The sequence below is a fragment of the Bos taurus genome, chromosome 3 (genome assembly GCF_002263795.3).
Source record: "Bos taurus isolate L1 Dominette 01449 registration number 42190680 breed Hereford chromosome 3, ARS-UCD2.0, whole genome shotgun sequence".
NCBI lineage: Eukaryota > Metazoa > Chordata > Mammalia > Artiodactyla > Bovidae > Bos > Bos taurus.
Genome location: NC_037330.1, coordinates 87906756 through 87929761, shown reverse-complemented (window position 1 = coordinate 87929761; position 23006 = coordinate 87906756). Strand labels below are relative to the sequence as shown.

The 23006-nt window shown below is 41.2% G+C and overlaps 1 protein-coding gene and 1 pseudogene across 5 annotated transcripts in view; one reads left to right on the top strand and one right to left on the bottom strand.

The window, feature by feature from the left end:
- The window catches only part of DAB1 (DAB adaptor protein 1), a 1339715-nt gene that overhangs the window by 1208754 nt on the left and 107955 nt on the right, over window positions 1-23006 (bottom strand). The window lies entirely within an intron of this gene.
- LOC107132350 (non-histone chromosomal protein HMG-17-like) lies at window positions 16029-16669 on the top strand (annotated as a pseudogene).

The following is a 23006-nucleotide window of genomic DNA, read 5'->3' as shown; positions in this document are numbered from 1 at the left end:
AGAAGTTGTAGAGAACAAACTAGTGGTTATGGGGAGGGGGTGCAATATAGGAGCGGGAGAGTAGGAAGAACAAAGTATTCATTTAAGATAGGCTCAAGGACATACTGTTCAACCCTGGGAATATAGCCGATATTTTATAATCATTGTACATTGAAAATAACCTATAAAAATTGTACAAAATTTTTTTAAAAAATTGAAAAAGAACAAACAAGGAGGACTCAGCAAGCAGAAAAGGAGGCAAGTAGGACTCCAGCCAGAAAGGACCAAGCTCTTGACTGGTTGGAAGGCACATGGGAAAGGGATGTGTTAGCGATGATGCTAAGGATTCTGGTTTGGGCAATCCTGTGATTCGTGGTACCCAGGGGGATGCCTTCTAAACTTCTCCACCTGACTGCCTAGAGTGTGACTGGCATCCAAACTGCATAATTTTCCTTTTTCAGGCATCTGATCCTTAAAAGTTCCCATTTTTCCTCTGCATCGTTCACTGGGCCATCATAAAGCGTCTGCTGTTGAAGGCTAAGGCAGGAATGGCAAAAACTTTCATCTAATCAGAGTGTATGAGTGTGGGTATGTGTTTGTGTACTGGAGTCCCTTGAGGGAGGAGAGGTTCTTGTAGACGAAGAGCTCACTTCAATGACTCTATCGTGGTAATTAATATACTCCCAAGGCAGACTATGCTACTGAAGGAAAGATAAGCTGCTCTCAAATAGGGGCAGATGTGATGCCAGGAAATGTGAACACTTTGGAAAGTATAGAAGGTCCTTGAAGCATGGGGAGCATCTGCAGATAAGAAGGCTGTTCTAAGTAGGAATTTTCATACACTGCATTTAAGTTGACAAAGCACTTTCATAATCATGATTTTATTTTAATCTTCCAAGTATGATGACCACTCAATATGACAATATTTGAGTAATACTAAAAGGTGTCCTCTATATTCAAAGACATAGGTTGAATTTCCATGTCACCATTCAGAGTAGGTATATAGCAGAGGGATGTAGAGCCTGAAGGAGAAAGAAATGGCTTCCATCCAGTAGGGCAGGAGGCAGGATTATCTAGTCCAGAATGCAATGCCCATTTGGATACCACTCAGATAGAGACAGCTAGAGGTAACCAACTTCTGCTATTCCAGTCTCATTGCCAGGACATCCCTAATGTGGAAATGGATGCAGAACAGGGACCATCACACTTTGGCCCACAGGCCAAATATGGCCTCTTGCCTATTTCTGTAAATAAAGATTTATTGGAATGCAGCCCTGACTGTTTGTTTCTGTACTGTCTCTGGCTGTTTGCAAACAATGATGGCAGAGTTGAGTAACTGCAAGAGAGATCATAAAACCTAAAGTATTTACCATTGACCCTTTGTTGACGCTGATGTAGAACATTGTACAGCATCAAACACTGCTGAGACTTAAACATCTGTTCTTAACACTCTTCTCCCTAGTCACCATGTATAATAAGCAAAGCTAAAATTTATGTATTGTTACAGCTGTTCTAGTTGCTCATGTTAGACATCCATTGCATTGGTCTATGGCTGTGCCCCACTGATGGTTAATTTTTAAAAATATTATCCCAGTGATAGAGGCTAGAAGGTAACTACTCAGTTCCCCAACCTCCCTTGAAGTGAGATGAGGCCAGGTGACACAGTTCTACACAACTGAATGGAGGTGGAAATCTGCTCAAAGCATTCTGCGAAAGTTTTAACTTTAGTCTTTTCCCTCCTCTTCCTTCTTGGATAGTGATATGATGCCTGGCACAAAGGCAGCCATCTTATGAACAATATATAGAAAGAACTAAATCTCTAGAGGCATCGTTTAAAAACTGCAATGCTAACAACTGCCTATATGTAGACTTCTTCCTAGGCGAGGAATATTAAATTCTATTTATTTAGACAGCTGTTATTTGGGAGCCATAATTTGGTGCTACACATACACATCCTAACTAATACAGCACCCACAGGCCTCATGCATTTCAGGTCCCATTAAAAAGGTCATTCCTACGGGGACATGACTACACCATGCGCTTCCAATATACATTGCTGCTGCTGCTGCTAAGTCACTTCAGTCATGTCTGACTCTGTGTGACCCCATAGACAGCAGCCAACCAGGCTCCCCCGTCCCCGGGATTCTCCAGGCAAGAACACTAGAGTAGGTTGTCATTTCCTCCTCCAATGCATGAAAGTGAAAAGTGAAAGGAAAGTCACTCAGTCATGTCCGACTCTTCGTGACCCCATGGACTGCAGCCTAGCAGGCTCCTCTGCCCCTGGGATTTTCCAAGCAAGAGTACTGGAGTGGGGTGCCATTGCCTTCTCCAATATACATTAGACTCATCTAAATCCTTTGATCTGCTTCAAGTTCACCACACAACTCTTGATTAGAACTTGCCTGATGAATGGGTTGTGAGTCAGAGACAGCAATTCTAGTCTTAACTCTGCCACTGATTGACTCTCAGTCTCCATGCATCATTCTTGCTCTCTCTAGAGTTTCAATTACTTTATCTATAAAATTTAAAAAGCTAGACTTCAGTCTCTGCTCTTTCCTCTTCTTCTCTCACTACAAATTCTTTAATTCTAAAACTGCAGAATAAGTGACTAACCTTTTCTAGGGCATCTTCCCAACCCAGGGATCAAACTCTGGTCTCCTGCATTGCATGCTGATTCTTTACTGTCTGAGCCACAAGGGAAGTCCAACATGACTATAAATAAGCATTAAAATAACTACAAACTTCCTGGTGGTTGGTAGATGAGTGGCGATGGGGCTGATGATGGTATAACTCATGGTTAAAAGAAAAGCAGAAGCTTATAAGATGACAGTTCTTACCAATGTAAAATCCAAAATATAAAGTTCAAATCTTATAAAGAAGACAAAAGACCACTGAAAGGATATAGCTTTAAGCAGTGGGCCCTAAAAGAACAGTGCCAACACTAGCATACTCCTTTACTTCTCAAATATGCTTCATTCATCTTTCAATTGATATTAATAACATGTTTATTTCAACATTCTTTTTCCACTAAGACAAAAATGATGACTACAAACAAAGCTAGTGGAGGTGATGGAATTTCAGTTGAGCTGTTTCAAATCCTGGAAGATGATGCTGTGAAAGTGCTGCACTCAATATGCCAGCACATTTGGAAAACTCAGCAGTGGCCACAGGACTGGAAAAGGTCAGTTTTCATTCCAATCCCAAAGAAAGGCAATGCCAAAGAATGCTCAAACTACCGCACAATTGGACTCATCTCATAGGCTAGTAAAGTAATGCTTAAAATTCTCCAAGCCAGGCTTCAGCAATACATGAACCGAGAACTTCAACATGTTCAAGCTGGTTTTAGAAAAGGCAGAGGAAGCAGAGATCAAATTGCCAACATCCGCTGGATCACTCTCTTGCTTTTTCAATGATCCAGTGGATGTTGGAAACAGAAACATCTATTTCTGCTTTATTGACTATGCCAAAGCCTTTGACTGTGTGGATCACAATAAACTGTGGAAAATTCTGAAAGAGATGGGAATACCAGTCCACCTGACCTGCCTCTTGAGAAACCTGTATGCAGGTCAGGAAGCAGTAGTCAGAACTGGATACAGAACAACAGACTGGTTCCAAATAGGAAACGGAGTACATCAAGGCTGTATACTGTCACCCTGCTTATTTAACTTATATGCAGAGTACATCATGAGAAACGCTGGGCTGGAAGAAACACAAGCTGGAATCAAGATTACCAGGAGAAATATCAATCACCTCAGATATGCAGATGACACCACCCTTATGGCAGAAAGTGAAGAACTAAAGAGCCTCTTGATGAAAGTGAAAGAGGAGAGTGAAAAAGTTGGCTTAAAGCTCAACATTCAGAAAACGAAGATCATGGCATCTGGTCCCATCACTTCATGGCAAATAGATGGGGAAAGAGTGGCTGACTTTATTTTTCTGGGCTCCAAAATCACTGCAGATGGTGACTGCAGCCATGAAATTAAAAGATGCTTACTCTTTGAAAGGAAAGTTATGACAAATCTAGACAGCATATTAAAAAATAGAGACATTGCTTTGTCCACAAAGATCCGTCTAGTCAAGGCTATGGTTTTTTCCAGTGGTCATGTATGGGTGTGAGAGTTGGACTATAAAGAAAGTTGAACACTGAAGAATTGATGCTTTTGAACTGTGGTGTTGGAGAAAACTCTTGAGAGTCCCTTGGACTGCAAGGAGATCTAACCAGTCCATCCTAAACGAGATCAGTCCTGGGTGTTCATTGGTAGGACTGATGTTGAAGCTGAAACTCCAATACTTTGGACACCTGATTCGAAGAGCTGACTCATTTGAAAAGGGCCTGATGCTGGGAAAGATTGAGGGCAGGAGAAGAAGGGGACGACAGAGGATGAGATGGTTGGATGGCATCACTGACTCAATGGACATGGGTTTGGGTGGACTCCAGGAGTTGGTGATGGACAGGGAGGCCTGGTATGCTGCAGTGCTGCTGCTGCTGCTAAGTCACTTCAGTCGTGTCCGACTCTGTGCAACCCCACAGACAGCAGCCCACCAGGCTCCCCCGTCCCTGGGATTCTCCAGGCAAGAACACTGGAGTGGGTTGCCATTTCTTCTCCACTGCATGAAAGTGAAAAGTGAAAGTGAAGTCATTCAGTCATGCCCGAGTCTTAGCGACCCCATGGACTGCAGCCCACCAGGCTCCTCCAACCATGGGATTCTTCAGGCAAGAGTACTGGAGTGGGGTGCCATTGCCTTCTCTGTGCTGTGGTTCATGGGGTCACAAAGAGTCAGACATGACTGAACAACTGAACTGACTGAAAAATGATGACTAAGACTTAATAAACAATGCCAGTTACTAATGCACACTAAATATCTATGTTTGTCTCTCCCTAAGCTCAGAGGCTTCCCTTCCTACCAGAAGAAAAGTGTTGCCTGTACTAGTATATAACTCAAGTGTGCTCAGTACTTTATAACTAGCAAAGTGTTTTAATCTATTTTGCATTTTATCTTCATGACAATATGTGAAGGAGACAGACTCACAATAATTATCCCTTGTTGCAAATGAAGAAACTGAGGCTCAAAAAGCTAAAGCAATATGAGAAGGTCCCCAGGTTTAGTTCAGGACTGAAACCAAACCGCATCCCATTTAACTCCATACTTGGGGTTCTTGCATCAAACAAGACACCTCTTTTCATATCAGGCATTGCTCACAGCTATATGCAGGCACCATGTGGCAGGTACATCTCGAGAGCGTGATCTAGGGCCTCTCTGGGTAACTTCCAGGCAGCAGCCCCACTCTATTTCTATTTCGACCGCTGTCAAACAGAATCAATGAAGCTTCAACATATTATCTCAAATATATAGTCCTGACAGCGGGTTCGATGCCTTACAATAGCCTAGTTATAGCTGATTTTTAAAAATTAAGATTAGACACAGGAAAATGGAACAAAGTGGAAATAAAAGATATGAACTGAGTCTTGGTCTGATGAATCAATAAAGGATAACCATGGTTCACTGTCGGTCTCTTCGTCTGAATCTGACCCTAAAGACTAGGCTATCACCCAGATATTGCTTGCTCTGGAAATCCAGGTCACCATTTCCAGACTGTCTCATTTATTTACACAATCATTCATTCAGCAATAGAGGAGAAGCGATGAATGGGACACTTTGTCTAGAGAGACTATAGAATATGCAGCTTCAGAGCCAGGACTTGAGGACAGAGTTTACAACATCTTTCTATGCCTTGACTTCCTCAGGTTTAATAATAATCATAATAGGCAGAACTATTAGGAGATAACTTCAAGCCAGGCACTGTTCTAGTTTTTTACATATATGAATGCATTTATACCTCACAACAAATGAAGCAGATAAGATCTTTACCCCCATTTTATAGATGTGAATACTGAGACGCCAAGAGGTTAAAGCAGTTTGAACAAAGCCATGTAACTAGGGAATGATGGTGCTGAGCAGTACAGCTCCAGAATCCATGCTCATAACCACCATCCTGTATGACATGTAGGCCAAGGTTATCCAACAGAACTTTCCACTGTGCAGGAAATACTCTGTGCTGCCCAGGATGGTTTAGGCACTAGGCATATGCAGCTTCTCCAGTATGTAGCCATTAGCCACATGTGGCTATCGAGCTCTTGATAGTACAACCAAGGAACTGAATTTTTAATTTCATTTGATTTAAATTAGTTTAAATTAATTTAATTAATTTAAATGGAAATAGCTGTACGTGACTAGAGGCTATTGATTGCACAGCACAGCTCTACACTGCTGTACACATATAGTAACACTGTATTCATCATCAGCTCTGGAGCTCTTGTGCAGTAAATGTCTGTAAACGGTTCAGTCCAGTGCTGAGCATATAACAGGTGCTCGATCCATGTGAGCTACTATTTTTGCAGTAATAGGCATTGAACAAATATTTACCTGCAATCTCTTATCTGAATTATAAAACCCAAAAAGCTCCAAAAACCCAATTTTGTGTGTGCATGTGTGTGTCTATGTGTGTATAACTCATTGTGAATTTTATCAAATGCTTTTTCTGCACCTATTGAGATGATCATGTGGTTTTTGTCTTTCCTTTTGTTGATACAGTATATCACATTGATTGATTTGTGTATGTTGAACCATCCTTATGACCCTGAAATAGATACAACTTGATCGTGATTCAGTGATCTTTTTCACGTGTTGTTGTATTCAGTTTGCTAATATTTTGTTGAGAATTTTTGCCATCTATAGGCAACTCATTTTGGCAGCATATCTAAGCTGATCTGAAATTCATTTGAGACTACAAACTGACCTGTGCTGACAGGACACTACTTATGGCATCTATTCATCTACATTTATTTATTACACATTTTATTACAGAAATATTAATGTGCTTGATGATGGGTGCTGCCCCAAGCTTGGCAGGGGTGTTGTATAATATATAATATACATATCACATGGCCTTTTTCAGATCTGAAATATTCTAAATTTCTGACGTACAACTGGCCCCTAAGGTCCCAAATTGGAGATCATAGACCTGTATTTGCATTTTTATTCTGGGTTAGCTGTGACGGACAGAGCAGAGAGAACCAGGCCTGACCTGGAAACCTCAGTCTGCGCTAGTGTTGCTGTCAGAGAAGAAGTACTGGTTCTCCAGAAAAGCTGGAGCAGAGGTGGGGCTGAAGCCCCACTGTGTCTGAGCAGACAGACCCAGCCATGGAACAAGGGAGCATCCGCAGCTGTGTTCATCCTGGGGTAGCCACGTTTCCAGTCATTGCTTTATGAGTCTGCTCAGTAAGTTTATTGAAATTGTCCTACAAGGAAAAGGACAAGATGCTCTTATTTCTTTAGTGAGTATGTCATTCTAGGAGCTCTTCTGCTCCAGGCTGATGCTGCCCAGAGCTCCTGCCCCCTTGTACAGAGCCAGCCTCTGATCTCTTCCCCTCATCTTTCTCTTGGACCTACCCCTATTTTCCAGAATGCCAGGGTTTCATAAAAATGGACCTACTTTACATATACCTCTCTCATACTGTGAGCTGGCCCCGGTACTAGAAACATCCCTTCCTGGCTTCATCCTTTGAAAGGAGGCGTTTTATCCTGTAGAGATCTCAATTTGAAGGCAATGTAGTGAGGTGGAGTCTGTACTTCCTAACTGAGTGATTTGGGATATATCACTTAGACCCGCTGAGTCATGATTAGCTCATGCAGAAAAAGGAGCAAATAATATCCTACAAAGTGTTCTTGTAGGGATAAGGAAAGCACCACAGAGTATACTAACAAAATGAATGGGATGCTGGAAGGCATAGAATGGTGGCTGATGGCAAGCCTCCTCTACAGGAACCTTCTTTGCCTCCAAGTGTAGTCATCATCTTTATCTCAGTGGAGAAGGAAAGGCCCAGGTTCAGAATAAGTCTGGTGGATCTTATTATAAAGGGCCTGCAATTCCTGTGAGCCTCAGTTTCCACATCTGTATAAATGGGAAATAAGGCTTCCCTCTCATGGTTGCACCCTGAAAGAATCAGAGGGGCCCTATATATCCAAAAAGCCCCACCCAATGTCTGGCCCATGGGGCATGCCTCTCTTCCCCGCCACTAATAAGCCAACAACACTAAAAAGACTGACATTTTCCTTTCAACTTCAGCTGCTTAATAATTCCTCACGAAGAATGATGGAATTCGATACTGAAATCAATGAAGAGGAGCCACGTGGCCCTTTTTAATCAAAATCTAAAACGGCAGTGTCATCACCCGCAGCCACATCAGGGGAAGCATCATCGGGGGAAGAAGCCAAGGAAGAGAATGCTTTTCAGAGTTCCCATCTTCGAAGAAGCAAGAGACAGGCAGAGTTGGCCTCCGTCTTTAATGATAGGATATAATTCCAATTTCACAACTTAATTATGAGTGGATGAAAAGGACAGCGTGAAAAACTAGGTGTAGGGTAGGGAGTTTCATCTCGTTAGGTTCACTGACACCTCATTAGGGACTTTGAAAAACATTCTGCTTCCAGGCAATTTTGCTACTATCTCGATTTTTTTCTACGTTTATCAGGCTCCATTTATTTGACTTGACACAAGTAGGAAAATGGGATCTTTGATTTTTTTTTTTTTTTTTCAGCTCATCAACCAGCACTTCTCATCCCCGACTTGGAACTGCAGGTTCTTCGTCAGGTTATGATCATCAATGCCACAGAATCAGAGCTGCCAGACTCATCTTCCAAAAACATGAGCCAGATCACGCCAGGCCCCTGCTCCAAATCTTTAATGGCTCCCCATTGTGTGCAGGACCATGTCCAAACACAAGAGCATGATGCTCAAGTTCCAGCTACTTTTCAGATCTCATTTCCTACTTCCTTTTTTCTAAGTGTCCATTCAGATTATAACAGGGCTACTTAGCATTTCCTCAGGCCCACCCAGCAGAAGGTACCATGATATTCACAATGTTTCCATCTTCTTTCTCAATTTCCCCTACTACCTGTGAAAACACAACTCATTCCCAAAGATTCAATTCAAACATTCAGGTTTGGGGGACTTCCCTGGTGACTCAGTGGTAAAGAATCTGCCTGTCAATACAGGAGACACAACAGACACGGGTTCAATCCCTGGGTCAGGAAACTCTCCTGGATGAGGAAATGGCAAACTACTCCAGTATTCTTGCCTGGAGAATCCCACGAACAGAGGATCCTGGTAGGCTACAGTCCACAGGGTTGCACAGAGTTGGACACGGCTGAAGTGATTTAGTACACATGTGTGTATAATACACACATATGTATATTTATATATATATGTATAACTGATTCACTTTGCTGTATACTTGAAACTCATACAAAATTGCACATCAATTATACTTCAATTAAAAAATAAAGGGGAAAAAATTCAGTTTTCTATCAAAGTGTGTTTGTTTTCCACAATCCAATACTTCCTACTCCTTCTCTGCACTGCTAGTACGAAGATTCTTAACACCTGTCTTGAATGCTAGTCAGTGGTCCAGGTCTGCCTGCCCACCCAACTGTGAGGTCCTTGAGGACAGAGTCCTGCTACAGTTAACTGTCTACTCTTACTACTGGAACACATCACACAGCTATGTCCCAGTGAGTTGTGAGATGTGTCAGAAGCTTCTTCTAAGATACGAAACTTATTAAAAAAAAAAAAATAGTATTCAAAATAAATGAAAGATAAATAGTTCTTTCTCCTAATAATGTCCTTGTCACTCCTTTCCTTGCTCTCTTGAGTAGAAAAGGGTCAAGTTAAAGTTAGAACATGAGGAATGATCCATATCCTTGAGGTCTCCCACAGGTGTGTGTCTTGTGTGTGAAGAAAAATAAAAGCATTGAGACGTGCTACTCTGTAACATCAAATTGTGTAATGATATGATAAATATATGGAAGACTAATCACTGTCCTTGATCACATTCTGAGGGCTGGGATTCGTTCACTTGACAGGGACATACCACCAGTGGATGGTACTATCCACTGAACTACACCATTGCCCAAAGAGGAAAAGTCTTGATGATATGTGGAACCAAAGAGAATGTCTTAGTCTCCTAAGGACAATCCACCATTTATATATTTGGAGATTCTGCCTTTACTGCATGTTAAGCCAACTGAGAACCTGAATTAATTGCTGCAACATGGCAAAGGGATTTAAAGTTAGGAGATGTGGGTTTAATTTCCTGCAAACTGCTAACTGTTAGAAAATAGCAGGATGGCTTTTGGCAAATCCCTTCTCTGGGCCTCCATTCCTCAATTGTAAAGCCATAAACTAAAATTGTTGTGAAATCACCACCTTGAAGCTTCGTTAGATGGGTCTAATGAGATGATGTATATGGAAAAATGCAGTGTAAATCATAAAGTATTCGATCCATGGGAGTTAGTTATTGGTATTAGGAATTAGCTAAGGGTGGAAATGGCAACCCACTCCAGTATTCTTGCCTGGAAAATCCCATGAACACAGAAACCTGGTGGGCTATGGGTCCCACGGGGTCACAAAGGGTCAGACACGATTTGGCAACTGAGCACAAGGGTAAAATGCATTCTCACATCTGGATCCTTTGTTATTAAAAAGGAAGCCTCAGACCAGAGTAGAGAGAGTGGGCTTTGGAGTCTGACATCCTTTGCTCAAGAACTGATCCCATCACATACTGGCTGTGTGATTTAGAATAAGTCATATAACCTCTCTGAGCCTTGTGTCCTTATCTATAAAATGGGGATGACAAGATTTTTGTGATAGTATTAAAAGGAATGCATTTCTGAAAGATAAAGGCAGCAAAACTGCTCAAGCATCATCCACAGGGATGATGAGGGCACCAAAGAGGAACTGAGTTTCATCAAGGAACTGGCTTTGTGGAGTGAATAGGCATTTTCTGGGGAAACTAACATTCCAGGAAAAAAGACAGTGCAATGAAGGGCAGAAGTGAGAATATCTAGAAATCTCTTGATTTCTCTTCCTTCTGCTTTCCTATATACAAAATGAGATTAGGAAGCTCTGCCTTTCTCCTATTTTTCTGAGATATTCTGAAGGGGAATCAGACCAAGAATTTCTAGCACACTTCAGTCCCAGGAAGAAATAAATATATGCAGTCAATATGGCCATTTTCTCTCTCTAGAGCTGGCCTCTGATTGGTAATCACAGTGGTTATTCTATGCTTCCACTGCAGGGGGAATGGGTTCAATCCCTAATCAGGGAACTAAGATCCTGCATGCCACTTGAAGCAGCAGCAAAAAAAAAAAAAGCCTATGACATCAGTAGGCCCACAGAGAAAGGCCTCTATAAGGAGGGGAAAGGGCCTGTCATTCCTCTATTGTTCTCAGTTGCATTTTCCCAAGTTCAAGACATTTGGAGAAGTAAAGTACAGGTACAGTATGTACAAAATGTCTCTCAGAATCTTCCTGGGGAATATTTTCTTAAGTTCCTGCTCCACCTGAGATAGTCTTTAAAATAAGAGCCACAGATAGAATGATAAACGATAATAGACGTTTCCAAGCAGAAATAATTGGTGATGGGGGCCTGGGTAGGAAGGAGATGAATAATAGCAAAGTAGGTGAAAAGAAAAGTATTTCGGGAGCTCTCTTGCTCTTCATCAAAACGGAAACGCTTTACAACGCTTTACCTTAACAAAGCTCTCAGGTTTTAGGCCACCTCGTAATTTATCCTTTATAGAAGGCAGTTTCCCTTTGTTCTATGAAATCATGGAGAGCCCAGTGCCAAGACCGGCTTAGAGAACAGGTGGGCCCTTACTAGCTGGGTGGTCTCAGGTGAGACACATAGCATCTCTGGTTCCCAAATTTCCCATCTGGAAGATGAACGTGTTTAACTCACAGATTGGTCAAGTCTTTTCTGGCTCTTAAAAGTCTTACTCAGCTCACATCTGAAACCGTGTGATAATTAGGCACTAGGGGAGGGGAAGGAGAGGACCACTTGGAAGATACAGTCTGACTCGTGTTCAGTTTACAGTCAGGCATTGGAGGGGAATCTGATGGCCACCAAACAACTACCATGTGTAAAACACCATGTTAGATTCTCAATATCCTTACTCTTGTTTTAACCATGGCCTCGGTCCTGCGAAGTGCTGGAAGGTAATGACCACTCCCTGGCACATTTCCAAGCCCAGAACCAGCTGAAAAATCTATACAAAAGTCAAACAGAGAGAGATCAAATGCTCAGATTTACTGCTGACGCAGCTGGATTGGAGAAAACACTAGTGTGACCAGAATCAAGCTTCCTATAACTATCCCCCTTCCCTAACTCCCTTGTAAGGTACCTTCTACAACAAGGCAGGTAAGGAACACATGTGTCCTTTATACAAGCAGATGCCAAAGTGAACTCCTGGACCTCTGGGATAGCCCTTCACTCACACTCAGCAAGCAGGTAAGTCACTCCTGGTCCTCTGGGTAACACAAAGGAGTGAGCACAGAAAGAGTGGGAGTTTTCTGCGCCTACGTTTCCTTTCCTGAAGGTGGCATGGAAGCTTTTTCGTCTATGAAAATGGAGGCCGTCATGCAGGATAAGTAGCCCCTTCAAAACTATGATTAACCAGGTTTACAGGAGCTTAGTGGGCTCACACTAGCTGCTCAAGGTGACCCAGCTAGTAAGGGGCAGGGCCAGAGTCAGCACTCAAGTGTGCCAAATTCTTTCTCTTTCCTTTCTACTATATCTTATGCAAACACACACATACAATGCTGGTGAGTGACAGTGTCATGGGTATCATGTGAATAGTAGAAATGCCATAGACTATTTTAAAATATGTAGTGTAAACATCTAGGTTTTCAGAGTAACTTGTCATCTCAGTATCTCAGTTACTGTGAAGTTACATATATATATATATAGATGTGTGGGTATGTGTGTGTATGTATACATATACACACACAAATACATATCTATCTCTCTGTGTATGTTTATATAGCATCATCTTGTAGCCCTGTAGCAATAAGCTTTGGGAGGCACATAAACAGCAATGGGGAATAAAATGGTTGCTATGCTATGGATTATATATATCATCTTAGATTTCTATATATAAACCCCACACGTCCTTATTTATCCAAACTCATGAATTCATACAGATATGAGCAATTGTAGATTTAAGACCAGTGCTTTAAAAAGTTACCTTTAAAAAAATAGCATTCTTTCTACCATATCTTATTCTCATCCCGGCTTCCTTAAATAGGGGTTAAGAAGTCAAGTCAGCATTATCAACATCAACTACAGGGCTATGTTTCAGTAATGAACCAGGGTGAGCTGTGTTCAGGAGATGATGTGCTACCTGTATTTTCTTGACTATGCTTTGCCAGGATGCACGTCTACCTGCATAACATTGGGATATCTGTTCTTTAGAACTTGCATGCTTTTGATTAGTTATAGGTAATAAGCTAGACATTAAGAACCACCAGATAAATGATTAAACATTTGACACAAGATTCTCTTTGGTGTCTCCCCATATTTTAAACAAGGAAGTAATCTAGCATAGTAGTTTAAGACTGTGACCATGGAGTCAGATGCCACCTGCCACAGGGTGTGCTTAGGCAAGTGTCTTTGCCTCTCTGAGCCTTATTTTTCCTTTCTATAAACTAGGAGCATAATGGCACCTTCATCATAGAGAGCATTCTGAAGGTTAAGTGAACTCATTCACATAAAGTAATGAGCAATAAACCCAGCACATACTAAGCATTTAGAAAGAACACGGTCATCACAATTGTATAAGGCAGATTATATAATAATAACAGATATGGTTATAGATCTAATCTGTCATGGTTATTATTACTCCTATTATTACTATTATATTTATATTGTTACTATATTTATGTAATTATTATATTCTCTGGAGAAGGGAATGACCACCCACTCCAGTATTCTTGCCTGGAGAATTCCAAGGACAGAGGACCCTGGTGGGCTACAGTCCATGGGTTCACAAAGAGTTGGACATGACCGAGCGACTAACACTCCCCATGACATGACATTACCTTATTTGAATTGAGGGAAATTTAAGATCTGGTTTTCTCATGTTTCTTATGCACCTATGTGGTAACAAAAGATAGAAATTATAAATAGTATAGATTGAAGTGTTTTATTTGGGGCTTGTGTTGAATCAAATGCTAAAGCAGTTAAGGTACATTGAGGAGAAAATCCAGTGGTCTTGAAACAAACAGCACAAAGGTTCAGCACTACGAGGCATGGGTTCACCGTGTTGAATGGATTTTGCTTATTTGTTTGTCTGGTTTTTAATTAGTACAATCTTAAAAACATGAATTTTTATTAGGTCCATTTGAAATTCAGCACATTTTATCCTGGGCTCAATTTAGTTTCTAGTTTATGAAAGCTCCTTTCATTCTTTTAAGAAATATCTATGAGTAGAGTGTAAATGATAATGCTAGAAATAAAATATTATTTATACATCATTTTTCACTTTTTTTTTGGCTGTGCCACATGGCTTATGGGATCTTAGTTCCCTGACCAGGGATCAGACCCATGCCCCCTGCAGTGGAAGCACAGAGTCCTAACCATTGGACCTCTAGGGAACTCCTATCATTTTAAACTTTTCAATAGGACTTTAAGTATATTCTCTTTTGCTGAAATTCATTAGGTTCATGGATCCGGGATACTCAACTCATTATATAGACAGGAACACTACAGAGGTGAAGAAATGCAGAGAAGTGAGGCTAGATTATGATGCTATTGATCTAAGCTGTGGGGGAGGCCAGTAAATGATCTAAAAATCTCTATTGCAGGCTCCAAGAGAAGAAGGGGACAGGCCATCACCATGAAGAAGCCAGAGGAAGGGAATGGGGGGTACTGATGAAACACTGGACTTGATAATTAAGACCCCCTTCTATCTATTCTCTCTCTCTATGAAAAAGCGCTTTTAAGCATCACACCAATTTGGTCCTGGAATTTGGTCAATCTGGCCTTTTCCATCAGAATATGCTCTACAGAAGGAAAAAGCCTCAAAGGACCCTCCTGGCATGAATGCCCTGCTGCTCCCCTTCACTAGACCAGGGCCAAGATTCCTATCGAGGTAACTAGAGATGAAGAAGGGAACACACCAGGCCCTTGATATTTCTGAGCCTCCGGAAAAGCCAATCCCCCAGGACTCCCTGCAGGCCAGGGGAAAGAGAAACCCTTTGAGGCTCAGCTTGAATCCGCGAGCCTTTCAGAACACTGAGAAAGCTAAACACAGCAGTTCCATGACTACTCATTTGGAAAGAGCCCATCTTTTTCAAAACGTGGGTCTTAAAAGTGGATCATCTATTTTTGCTTTTGTCGCTTTGGCTTTTGGTGTCAAATCCAAAAATTCGTTGCCAAGTCTGATGTCAAGGAGCTTAACCCTTATGTTTTCTCCCAGGAGTTTTCTGATTTCAGGTTTTACATTCAAGTCTATCCATTTTGAGTCCATTTTTTGTATGGTGTAAGATAGGGATCTGATTTCATTCTTTTGTGTGCGGCTGTCTGCAAACAGGATGGGGAAGAGATATCTGTACTCCAATGTTCACTCAGTATTATTCACCATAGCTAAGATGTGGAAAAGACTTACATGTCCGTGAACAGATGAACAAATAAAGATGTGAGATATATACATCTATGAATACTAGGCTTTCTTCTGTACATTCCTATGAGCTTATACCCTCTTGGGTATAGCCCTGTTTTCTGCTTAGACACAAACTGACAGACCAGTATCTGATGTTATTTCTTAAAAATTAAACGTGTCTTTGTCCCCTTCTTCCATCTCCGACTTTTGGGCATCTAAGCTGCCACAAGCCTCTCTCTGGTCTAGGCGCATGCCTACGTTTTAGTCTCAATACTTCCTTTTTCCCTACTCTGCACCATGCACCCCTGCTTAACACTTTGCTATTTGGTCTCTGTGGTTTTCTGCAAAGGTTACATTTCCTTCACTTACTCTCTTTGTCTCCTGGCAAGCTCCTATTCACCTCTCAAAATTACACTAAAAGATTTGCAGGCGCCAATCTCCAAAATAGCCCTCTTCCATTACACATCTAGCAGGCAGCCTCAGCTAACGCCAGAGCCCCTTTAAAGATGTCCCCTGCCACAGCAATGTGAAGAGGCTAGAGAGACCCCTGGACCAACTAAAGCCTGCATGCCACTGCATTCCTGTGTCCAGCACCTACGTCCCACTGCTGTAGCCACCATACCCAAGAGAAATGCTGAAGGGGATGCTAAAGGAGATTAGGCCAAGGTGAAGGAAGAACCACAGAGAAGATCTGCAAGGTTATCTGCTAACCTGCTCCTCCAAAGCCAGCGCCCAAGACTAAAAAGGCCCCTGCAAAGAAGGTACCCAAAGGGAAAAAGGGGAAAGCTGGTGCTGGTAAGGGTGGGAATAACCCTGCAGAAAATGGAGATGCAAAACAGACCAGGCACAGAAAGCTGAAGGTGCTGGAGATGCTAAGTGAAGGGTGTGCATTTCTGATAATTGTGTACTTCTGGTGACTGTACAGTTTGAAATACTATTTTTTATCAAGCTTTACAAAAATGCAGATTTTTGTTTTACTTTTTTTTAAGCTATGTTGTTAGCACACAGAATACTTCATTGCTGTTTTTTGGGGGGAAAGGCACATGTCTCTAACAGGATGTCTCAGAAGCTGAATTGACGTGGGGGAAAAACACCTTTCCCGTCTAGTTTTGAGAGACTTCCTGTTGGTTCCCAGGAAAGAGGGATTCCTTGATGTTGACACACATTAACCACCGTGGCACAAACGCCTTGTGATGTGGAAAAAGTAAAATTTAGTTTTTATGTCCTCTTCTCCTTCTCCACCTCAGCATAGGAATTACTCCCCTAAACCCAGAGACCTGTGGAACCTAACCCCCCAAAACTGACGACCAGCCCTTATGGCAGAAAGTGAAAAGGAACTAAAAAGCCTCTTGATGAAAGTAAAAGTGGAGAGTGAAAAAGTGGGCTTAAAGCTAAACATTCAGAAAACGAAGATCATGGCATCTGGTCCCATCACTTCATGGGAAATAGATGGGGAAACAGTGTCAGACTTTATTTTTCTGGGCTCCAAAATCACTACAGATGGTGACTGCAGCCATGAAATTAAAGGACGCTTACTCCTTGGAAGGAAAGTTATGACCAACCTAGATAGCATATTCAAAAGCAGAGACATTACTTTGCCAACAAAGGTCCGTCTAGTCAAGGCTACAGTTTTTCCTGTGGTCATGTATGGATGTGAGAGTTGGACTATGAAGAAGGCTGAGTGCCAAAGAATTGATGCTTTTGAACTGTGGTGTTGGAGCAGACTCTTGAGAGTCCCTTGGACTGCAAGGAGATCCAACCAGTCCATTCTGAAGGAGATCAGCCCTGGGATTTCTTTGGAGGGAATGATGCTAAAACTGAAACTCCAGTACTTTGGCCATCTCATGCGAAGAGTTGACTCATTGGAAAAGACTCTGATGCCGGGAGGGATTGGGGGCAGGAGGAGAAGGGGACGACAGAGGATGAGATGGCTGGATGGCATCACTGACTCGATGGACGTGAGTGTGGGTGAACTCTGGGAGTTGGTGATGGACAGGGAGGCCTGGCGTGCTGCAATTCATGGGGTTGCAGAGAGTCAGACACGACTGAGTGACTGATCTGATCTGATCTGATGTCAGGCAATCTGGACTTTCCATCGTCACCATTGAGATGGTGTCCTTCAAAAGAGGAGCAGTTCATTTTTTTATACTGTGTCTCCTCAGAGTGATACTTCTGCCATTTTCATTTCCATTTGCTGAAAGTCAGGGTCGGCTTGTGAAAAGTTGTTAAACAACATGCTAAATGTAAAATGTCAACCCTCAGTCTAAACTTTCCCTGTTCAGAGCATCACATGAAGATTTCATTGGGTTTCATAGTGGCTTTCTGATTTTGGTAGTCCATTTGAAAAAGGCAGTTTGAAAGTTGTATACGGTTAATGACTCTCTGCTCATATCCTGCCTGAAATACCACGATTGTTTATGAAAAGTATCTTTAATAAAGCTGGATACAGTTTGGCTTGAAAAAAAAAAAATAGATGTCCCCTGTCCTCCTTACCTGGCGAGCAGCCTCTGCCAGGACTGGCATTCCCTCAAAGTGTCCCCTGACCTGGGTGGCTGGTCCCATATTCAGAAAGCCTGCAACAGTCACGGCGGCACTAGCATGCCTGCAGCAGTTGTGGAGCAGCCACACTAAGAGGGCACACCCTCCCCACACAAGGGGATCCTCCTGGAACACCTGGCTCTGGTGACCAGGGCAGACCATGCTATTGGGTCCCCAGGATACCTTCTACATAAAACCACTCCTTTCAAACTGGGAAGCATAGCTAATCTACTTAATATGTAAAAACAGAGAGCTAGACAAAATAAGGAGACAAAGGAATATATTCCAGATGAAAGAATACACAAAACCTCAGAAAAAGAACTAAATGAAACAGAGATAAGCAGTCTATCAGAAAAAGTTCAAAATAATGGTCATAAAGATACTAACTGAACTTGAAAGAATAATGGAGGAATAAAGTGAGAACTTCAAAAAGACAAAAGATAAAAAAAGAACCAACAAGAGCTGAAGAATACCATAACTAATGAAAAAATACACTAGAGGGAGTTGAGACCAAATTAGAGGATGCAGAAGAAGGGATCAGTGATCTAGAAGAGAGAGTAGTGGAAATCACCTAATAATAACAATAATAATAATGATTTTTTAAAAGAGGAGAATTTAGAAGACTTCTGGAACAACATCAAACATACTAACATACTAACATTCACATTATATGGTACCAGAAGAAGAGAGACAAAGGGTCAGAAAATCTATTTGAAAAAAACAGAATAATGGCTGAAAATTTCCCTAAACTGCTGAAGGAAACAGATATCCAAGTTCAGGAAGGAGAGTCCCAACCAAGATGAACCCAAAGAGACCCACACCAAGACAAATTATAGTTAAAATGTCAAAGAGATAAAGAGAATCTTAAAAGCAGCAAGAGAAAAACAACTAGTCACAAAACAACTATCATAATACCAATGCCATTTGTCACAGAATCAGAAAAAATAATCCTAAATTTGGTATGGACCTATAAAGCAATCTTGAGAAAGAAGAACAAAGCTGGAAGTATCAGGCTCTCCAATTTCAAACTATACTACAAAGTTCTAGCAATCAAAACTGTATGATCCTGGCATATACATGTGTGCAGACACACATACACACACAAACACAAAGATCAATAGAACAGAATAAAGAGTAAAAAAATAAACTCACACTTCTATGGTCAACTAATCTATGATAAAGAATATACAGTGAGGGAAAGACAGCTTCTTCAATAAATGGTGTTGGAAAAACTGGGCAGCTGCATGCAGAAGGATGAAACTGAACCATTTTCTTATACCATATTCAAAAATAAACTCAAAGAAGATTAAAGACTTTTGTGTACAACCTAAACCCATAAAACTCCTAAATAAAAATGTGGGCAGTAAAATCTTTTGTATATATCTTGGAACTATTTTGGATCTGCCTTCTTAGGTAAGGGCAATAAATGCAAAAATAAATGCAAATTATTCCATCAAATTAAAATGAAAGCTTCTGCACAGAAAAAAAGAAACAATCAACAGAAAAAAGCAAGCTACCAAATGGGAGAATGCATTTGCAAAAAATATATCATAAGGGGTTAAATTCAAAATACATAAAGAATTCATAGGATACAATTTCAAAAAGAAACAATCCAATTAAAAAACCAACAGAAAACCTGAATAGTCATTTTCCACAGAAGACATAACACAGCCAGTAGACACATGAAAAAATGCTCAATATCACTAATCATCAGAGAAATGCAAATCAAAACTACAATGAGATACCAACTCACATCTCTTTGGGTTCATCTTGGTTGGGACTCTGCCTTCTGAACTTGGATATCTGTTTCCTTCAGCAGTTGAGGGAAATTTTCAGCCATTATTCTGTTTTTTTTTTTTTTCAAATAGATTTTCTGCCCCTTTGTCTCTCTTCTTCTGGGACCATATAATGTGAATGTTAGTATGTTTGATGTTGTTCCAGAAGTCTTCTAAATTCTTCTCTTTTAAAGGAGATGAATAGTCAGAATGACTATTATCAAAAGACAACAAATAACAAGTGTTGGCAAGGAGGCAGAGCAAAAGGAAACCTTCGTGCACTATTGGCAGGGATATAAATTGGTGCAGCCACTAGGAAAAACAGTACTGAGCTTTGTAAAAAAATAAAATAAATAAAATAGAGCTGCCATATAATCCACCAAATTCATTTCCGAACATTTACATGATGAAAATAAAAACATAAATTTGAAAAGATATATTGTAAGTAAAGCTGCAGCAAATATATCTTTTCAAATTTATGTTTTTATACATGGCATCAACCTGTGTCCATCAATAGATGAAAGGATAAAGAAGATGTGGTGTATATAAACAATGGAATATTACTCAGCCATTAAAAAAAGAACAATACCTTACCATTTACAACACAGATGGACCTAGAGGGCATTGTGTTGAGTGAAATAAGTCACACAGAGAAAGACAAACAACATATGATTCTACTTAGTTGTGGACTCTTTAAAACAAAAGGATAAAGAAAACAAAACAGAAATAGACTCATAGATACAAAGAACGAACTGTTGGTTGCCAGAGGAGAGAGGTGGGGCATTGGGCAAAACAGGTAAAGGGGATTAAGAGGTACAACCTCGCAGTTATAAAGTAAATAAGTCATGGGGACATAAATATACAGCATAAGGAATACAGTTGATAATACTGTAATAACTTAAATGGGGACAGACAGTTATTAGACTTACCATGGTGATCACTTTACAATGTATTTAAATGTTGAATAGCTATGTAGTATACCTGAAATTAACATTAGTGTATACCTGAAATTAACATATTGTTGTACATCAACTCTACTTCAATAAGAAAAAAACGGAGGCTCAGAGACTCCCTTCCCAATGCCAGTCTGACCTGTCTGATGTGGATGCACTCTTAATTTTCTTTCATAACCTCTGTCACAGGATCTTTTCTATTTGCCTGCATGTCTGTCTCCCATCCTTGGCTCTAAGCTCCTGGAGAATGGGCACACTGTCTTACTTCTGCCTCTAGTGGATTATTAGGGCTTGTGTAGAGTAGGTGTTCACACATTTTTTCTTTTGCTGTTTCATTTGTTTAGTAACTGAGAAATTAGTTGATAGATCTCTTTTGGTCACCCAGAGATCTTTTATCCTCATTCAAGGCTCTCAAGTATTTTCTGAATAGGTAAAGTTGCTGGAAAATTGAGGTACCAATTGAGGTACCTTCAAGTAAGTGGAGGTCACTCCATCAAGTTTCCAAGTATTATACTTTGATCCATCCACACTTGGCAGCCAGGTATTACAGAAGAATAGATGGCTTGGATGTTTGCAGCAAATGCAATCATTCTTCACAGGGATGGTAATAAGCAACATTACCAATTTCAACCTTGCTGCTGCTGCTGCTAAGTCGCTTCAGTCATGTCCAACTCTGTGCGACCCCATAGACGGCAGCCCACCAGGCTCCCCTGTCCCTGAGATTCCCCAGGTAAGAACACTGGAGTGGGTTGCCATTTCCTTCTCCAATAATTTCAACCTTCAGTTCAGTTCAGTTCAGTCGCTCAGTCATGTCCAACTCTTTGTGACCCCATGAATCACAGCACACCAGGCCTCCCTGTCCATCACCAACTCCCAGAGTTCATTCAGACTCACGTCCATCGACTCGGTGATGCCATCCAGCCATCTCATCCTCTGTCGTCCCCTTCTCCTCCTGCCCCCAATCCCTCCCAGCATCAGGGTCTTTTCCAATGAGTCAACTCTTCGCATGAGGTCGTCAAAGTACTGGAGTTTCAGCTTTAGCATCAGTCCTTCCAAGAAAATCCCAGGGCTGATTTCCTTCAGAATGGACTGGTTGGATCTCCTTGCAGTCCAAGGGACTCTCAAGAGTCTGCTCCAACACCACAGTTCAAAAGCATCAATTCTTCGGCACTCAGCCTTCTTCACAGTCCAACTCTCACATCCATACATGACCACAGGAAAAATCATAGCCTTGACTAGACGAACCTTTGTTGGCAAAGTAATGTCTCTGCTTTTCAATATGCTATCTAGGTTGGTCATAACTTTCCTGGTCCTTCCCTTTTTCAAGCTCTGCATTTCTTTCAAGGTTTAATTCTCCATCCCCAATTCACATAAGGCTCTCATCTTTGATTGCATTCTCTTTACCCTGGTGTTCTGCTTCTAGCTGTGTGAACTTGGCCACATTACTTCCCCTCTCTGTGCCTCATTTGCCTTCACTGTCAAATGAGGTAGGATGGAAAATGACTGTCTACCAGCCCATGTGATTCAACAAGTGCTTTCTAAACATCTCCTTGGCAACTGGTAGTTCTCTGCAGAGGAGACAGTGCCAGGTAGAAACTGGCTTAATGTAGAGTAGAGACCTGGAAGAGCTAGGGGTAGGGAGGGTACAGACTGTGCCGTCTGCAGTCCATATTCCAGTCTCCCCTCCTATCTTTAGTTCTGTCAATCATCTAGGTCTCTGGGTTTTTGGTCAAGGAAAAGACATTATCTTTCTGATAGGACTGTTGTAAATCAAAAGAGTTAATGGGTGTGAAGGATATCTGGCCACTGTAAAGTTATAGAGTCATTATGATTCCTCTAAAGTAAACTGCAAATGTCAATGGGGGTGTTTCATGACTTAAATCACCGTTTACCAAAATGCATTTCATGAACCTGGTTCTGTGAAGTATTTACAGGAGTTACAGGGTGAAGGGGTAGGAAAAGCCAAGTTCTGTGGTCAAATCATTTCAAGGAACAATGCGATGACAAAGACAAAAGACAAAGACAAAAGACAAAGACAAAAGACAAAGACAAAAAGGGTTTTTTACTGAGGAGGGCCCTGTGCCAGCCGCCAAGTGCTGTGAATCTAAAAAGGGGAACATGTTTTTGCAAGGCTTCTCAGTCCCTTTTGGCCACAGACCTCTTTTTCTGGATAGAGCATCAGATGAGCATATTTTGGAAAATGCTGTCCTGAACCAACAGAATAATGTTGCCATAGAAGTCTTGGATGCTTTTAACAAATT